Raw genomic sequence first — 6350 nt, forward strand, 5'->3', positions numbered from 1 at the left:
TGGAATAGGCTAACAGATAAAAGGAAGGATCACACTTTCCTGGGCTTTGCTGAAATGGTCAGAAAAAAGATTTCCTGCCTGAAATTGTTGAAAAAAGACAAGCTGGTTTTGATATATGGTGAGCTGGTGTCTTCTAGTTAAGGTTGAACCACTTAGAAAGGATGCTGGGTAGGAATTCTGGGAGTTTGTGATCTAATATATCTCTGGGAATATTGAATATCTCTGGGATATATTGAATGGGATGTATATATCCCAGATATATTGATATATCTCTGGGATATATAAGAGAGCCAGTTGGTCTAGTGGTTAAGGCACCAGGCTAGAAACCAGGAGACCATGAGTTCTAGTTCCACCTTAGGCACGAAGCCAGCTTGGTGACCTTGGGCCAGTCACTCTCTCAGCCCCAGGAAGGAGGCAATGGCAAACCACTTCTGAAAAACCTTGCCAAGAAAACTGCAGGGACTTGTCCAGGCAGTCTCCGAGAATCAGTTATGATTGAACAGATTAAAAAATATATATCTGGGAGGTTTAGGTTGGGCGAATATGTTTTGTATGTAGTCTACATGGAAATGTGGGTGCTCCATTTAATCATCTGCAGACCCTTCTTTTTGTCTAATAACATTTTCTATGACAGTGATAGCTTTCATAGCTCTGTACAGCCATTGGTATCAGAGTAAGAAATTCTGAGAACTGAGAAGGAGATGGAGGGACTGTATGTTGATGTTCATGTTGGTTTTGCTCAATGGAAAGGCAGGATCCTCCTCCCTGCCTCCTTTTGCTTATTTATCATCAGCCTTTTCTTTTTCAACTAATCAGAACTTTCCAAAAATGCACATAAAGAAAAATCTCCCTAGATCCTCGTATAAAACCACAATGAAGTATCAAATAAACTGACTGATGATGTGTTGGGTTACTGCTCTCTAACACCAAGACAAATCCCCTTATAGCTGGCACAAAGGGGGCTATATTTGCAAGAAAATTAAAACTGTGTTAATATATAACACAGTTTTAATTTTCTTAGTAATACTACAGTTCCCTTGTGCCAGCATTAACGAGAGTGCTTATTTGTTTCTGAGTGTGAAACACCTTTAATGAATTTCCTCCACAGTAGTGTAATTAAGGGGGGAGAGGCGAGACCCAACCTGAATAAAAACAGAAAAAAATGGGCACAAAAATATGTAGTATAAGGAGAGTTATTAAAGTAACATATTCAGTAGAGGTAGAGAACCTCAGTAGAGAACCTCAGTAGAGGTTCTTGGGACTGCAACTAAGGAGGAAAATCAGCTCAGGAGTAGGAACAGAGTCAGCTTCATACCAGGTTAGATGCAAGAATCAAATGGAGCAAATATGGTCAAGATGCTCGTTGGCAGGACTGGCTAGGCACGGTGGGAAGTGAAAGCTTCAGATGCTGCAGATTTCAAAATGGAAAAAGTTCAGGGCCTTTTTAAAGGAGGGGCAGGTGCCTGGGGTCCAACACATGGAGGGGGCCTATCGGAAGTATGAATGATCATTTGAGATTCCCCAATGGATCAATATTTTCCATTCAATGCAACCAAATGAATTGGGTAGAATATCATAGCAAGACTAATTTCAGTATTTCGGGCTCCCTATCACCACTCCTACGCTTACAATTATTGAGCGAGACTTCAGTACAGCGGCAACAACACTGTTGCAGAACACAATGAGAAGGGAGTATGGGTGAAGGGCAGTTGAATGTTGTGCCCTAGGCCTCAGACTTTCGAAAAGGCTTCTTTTTTTTTTTTTTAATCACTCATATGATCTGCTCTGCAACCACCTAAGGCACAGTGAAGGACGTGGTCCTTTGTTTCAGGCAGTTAAATATTCTCAGCTGGTCCTGCCTGTTGGGTGATAGCCATTTCTCCAGCAGTACGCATGCTCCATCTTCAAGAAGAAGAACCATTAGTCTACAGAATAAAATAACTCCAACAATGAAGAAAACGTACTAAGCTACACACCCATGGGGAAAGAAGCAAATGGAAAGTTCAGATCTGTAATTCAGTTTAACAACCTTGACTTGGAAGTAAATCCAAAAGACACATATTTAAGTCTAGCAGCATTATTGGTGGGGAAGCCCTGTGGCTCTGGTTACGTTATTTGTTGCACTGAAATTTTATCATTACACAACGGCAGTTCAGTTCTCTGGAGAAATCTGGTGCTTTAAGAAGACAGTGTTTGCAAACAGTAATACAGACTGAGAAGAACCCCACCATTTGTACGGCGACACAAACCGGCATTCACTTTTCTGCTTGTTTTTACTTGTCCTGAGTGTTCCAATGTTTTCATCTTTCATTTTTTTTAAAAAAAGTAAAGCATGCCTTTTTTTAGAAAGGTCCTTATTGAATTTTGTATTTTGGAGGGGAAAAATAAAATATATTTTGATATATTAACTTTTGTATGGCCTGTTTTAAAAAATGCAGATTACATGGACATCTCGGCAAAGGGAGGGGGAAGCAAGTCATGAGCCGTTGTTTTGACCCTGATGTCAAATTATTCCAAACGCCATGCAATAATGCATTTCTCCAGATCAGGAGGGGATACCCTTAAAAAAAAACAAACCAAGGCTTTTGTTTCTTTGGAAAAGATTGTGTATAGGGTGCGTTAAGGGAGAAATGGAGTTCAAAGTGTATAATAGGGCCGGACATGCCTCCATCCACCCTGTACTTCCATCAGCTACATCTATGCAGTTGTAGGGCTATGCAAAGCATCACCTTTATTCAATCAGATCCCCCACCAAATTGCAGAACCGATTCAAGTGAATCAAGTGCTGTGCAGTCAATTGGGCTGTTGTGCATGTGCTCCACTGAGTTCAAACTGCCATCTTTTTCATCAGCTCTTTCCCAATGTGCTCACCTCTATGCAATATTCATTAGTTAATCAATCCATATTTACTCTCCCAGAAAAACATCCCGCCAATGCCTTCTCACCACTCTTCTCTTCCTGCCACAGCAGGGAGGAGGTCACCCCCCTACCTTATTTAGAAAGGGGCATCCTTCATAACTGAATCACATACCACACTTCTGGAGGATCCATCAAGGAGCGGCCACCAGAGGTGGCGAGATGGGAAGGGATGTCAGAGCGTAATGGTATGTGGGAATGACCTTGGGAGACAAGCGGCGGGGGGGGGGGAGAGATGCTGCCTAGGGACGATCAGATAAGCGGGTGGGGCACAACTGCATAACGGGCAGTGAAAGAAACTTAGAAAGGAACCCCCCCCCCCCCCTAACTTCTCAGGTTGTAAAAAGAGACGGCAGGAGGATTGTACTTTCATACCTGCAAGAATCTGTTAATGTAGCCTTACAATAAAGTAGAATTGGCACATCTGGTCGTGTTTCCTTTCCAGAGCCATAAGGAGAAACCTTCAGGAGTCCTATGCAACCCACAGGCCATGAGTTACCAACCCGAGCTTTTCCTCTTTTCTGTCTTTGTGGCATCAATTCTATTTATCTTTCCCCCCATACACGCGCAGCACAATTGATTGGTCGTAGTGGGCGTGCGAGACCGGCCAGAACAACAGCACAGGGCTGTAGCCCCGAATGCAGCAATGGTGCAGGATGTTCTCTGCTCATGAGATAGCGACCTATTGTTCGGTCCTTCCTCCCCCTCCCCAAAAGATGGGCTTTTTGGTATTTAGCCCTGCTAATCTGTCCTGATGGCTGCCTCCCTTCTGGCTCTTCAATCATTTTTGTTGCTTTTAAATGGGAACCGTGATGAAAGCTAAATGAATAGCTGCTCTGTGATGGCAATTGCTCTGATTGCCGACAGCCCAGGGGAGAAGAAAAGAGACAGAAAGAGAGAAAAACGGGTCCAGTTGGAGATAAGTTGGGAGAAAGCTGCAGGAAGACTGATAGGAATTCTTCGTTCTGGTGGGGGACGGATGACTTAGTGGAAGAGGAGAGGGTGGGCCCCCAAATCGGGCAGGCAATATATAAGCAACCAAACTGGACGTGCCCTCCTCCATCTTGGATATTTGTAAGATGGAAAGTTCACCTGGTTTCGTGCTCCTCCGTCTTGGATATTTGTAAGATGGAAAGTTCACCTGGTTTTGTATTAGGGCCACGTTGAGAATTGTTAAGAAGGGTCCTGACGCTTTCCTTTTACAGACTCTGTGGCTTTAGTGATCCAAACTGCCTTATATATTACTCAGAAGTTGATATCCGCAGGAAGATAATAAATTTTCTGGCCTTTGCAATGTTGGATCATTGGGGTGTACAATCATAAATCTCTCTCGGCTGTCTATGTAGCAGGCATTGACATAAATAATGGAGCGCATCTGCTGTCTATAAATGCAAAGAGGTCCACTTTTGGGATGTGCCTGGGTTTCACCCAAAGCAGTGCTGCTGTTTTAGAAACAACGTGTGAAAGATTTCCTCCAATTGCTTTGCAGGCGAGGATGAATCTTGAAATCATCGTATCTTTATTTTAAAAAAGCATATTTTTTTTTGGCATAAAAATGTCAGTAAATGAAAAGAGCTGATCTCTGTGTTGGTCTCTGTGTGTGGTATAGGAATAGTAATCTTCTACTGATCCAACAAGATTGGATAATAAATTACATCCCAAGATTAGTTCTTTGCACTGCATGCTAATGTTCTGTCAGGGAGAACACCGACTTTTCAGGAAATTTTCCAAGTCGGAGCCCTGGCTTCCCCAGTCAGGACTGTGAAAACTCTAGCAGTCAACTAACAAGGAATCATAGTTAGGAATCACTAGGCAAGCTAACTCTCTGCTTGGTGAAGAGATGCTTCCTCTCTTGCGACTGCTTCTGGGGAAAGAGAAGAGTATCTTGCTTCCTTCCAGTTGTCATTACCCCCATGTTAGTCTGTATATTGAGTCTAAATATGGTCCTAGCTCATGGTTTGTTTCAATTCTGGCTTGCTGAATCAGCCACATTTGACTGAGGCATACTAAATACTAAACCACAAGATGTGGTTTACATACTACAATACAGGTAGTCCTGGCTTAATTACAATTGGGACCGGAATTTTGGTTGCTAAGCGAAGTGGTCATTAAGCGAATCCAACCTGATTTTATGACCTTTTTTGTGGCAGTTGTTAATTGAATCACCGTGGGTGTTAAACAAATCACTTGGTCATTAAGTGAATCACACAGTTCCCCACTGATTTTGTTTGCTAGAAGCTGGCCCAGAAGGTTGAAAATGGCAGTCACGTGACCATGGGGACGCTGTGATGGTCATAAGTATGAGGACCAGTCACAAGTCTGAACTGTCACTAAACAAATGGTTGTTAAGCGAGGACTACCTGTAGCCACAATCAACTATATTATGGCTTAGTGTTTAACCTCTGTGGTGCTTATAAGTAAATATATGTAAAAGCTGCATTGGTTTTGCTCAACCTCAGGTTATTACTGGATCTACTTTACCTTCACGCACCACCTCGAACCTCTTAAGTTGTGACTAAAGAGATGCCTTTAAATAATGATGCATTTTACACCAGACATGGGACCTGTGGACCTCTTCCTGTTGCCAAACTACACATTTCAGCATCCTTCACTATTAGGGTCACTATTGCACTGATAGTCAAAGTAGTTTGGCAACATCTGGAGAACTACGAATTGCTGACCGGGCTCAGTTATTCCACTCTGACTCTGCTCCTTCCCAAGGCGTAAGCTTGGGATGTATCTCAGCTTCAGAGAAGGTCAGAAGAAACTGGAACTAGTTGTAATCCTCAGCTGCCGAGGGCTGCCATTTTGAGGCAAGAAGGTGCTATTCAGAATCCTGACAACCATGGCAGCAAGGCTTGAAGACATCCAGTCCTGAAGGATCTGATCTGACAGGTGCCTTCCAGACATTGCTACCCCACCCTGGCCCTCCTGCATGGGCACTCTACAATTTCATTCCCATCTTTCACTCCAGCTGACTTCCTTCCCTTTCTGCTGGTTTTAACCTTGGGTACCCAGAGAAGCATTCCGGTTGCTAGGCAAAACCAACATCAGACCAAGGCAGCCAACAAAAAGGAAGAACAGATTCATCCAGGCCTCCCTTCTTCCTACCATCTTCCGGGCTTTCAGATGTCATCATAGTACAGCTGCAACCTGCAGCTGTGACTCTTTCTAATCAAACTCAGCTCCTGGTGGGTTTATGGTAAGTGGTTTCCTCTGGAATAGATAACAGCTCTATCTCTTTTTCTTTCTATATGCACATCCTTCCTTATACAGGTAGCCCTCGCTTAACAACCACAATTGAGACTGATATTTAAGTTGCTAAGCAAAGTGGGCATTAACTGAATCCGACCCAATTTTACAACCTTTTTTGTGGCAGTCATTAAAGAAATCTCTGCAGTTGTTAAGTGAACCATGTGGTTGTTAAGCAAATC

The sequence above is a fragment of the Candoia aspera genome, chromosome 10 (assembly GCF_035149785.1).
Source record: "Candoia aspera isolate rCanAsp1 chromosome 10, rCanAsp1.hap2, whole genome shotgun sequence".
NCBI lineage: Eukaryota > Metazoa > Chordata > Lepidosauria > Squamata > Boidae > Candoia > Candoia aspera.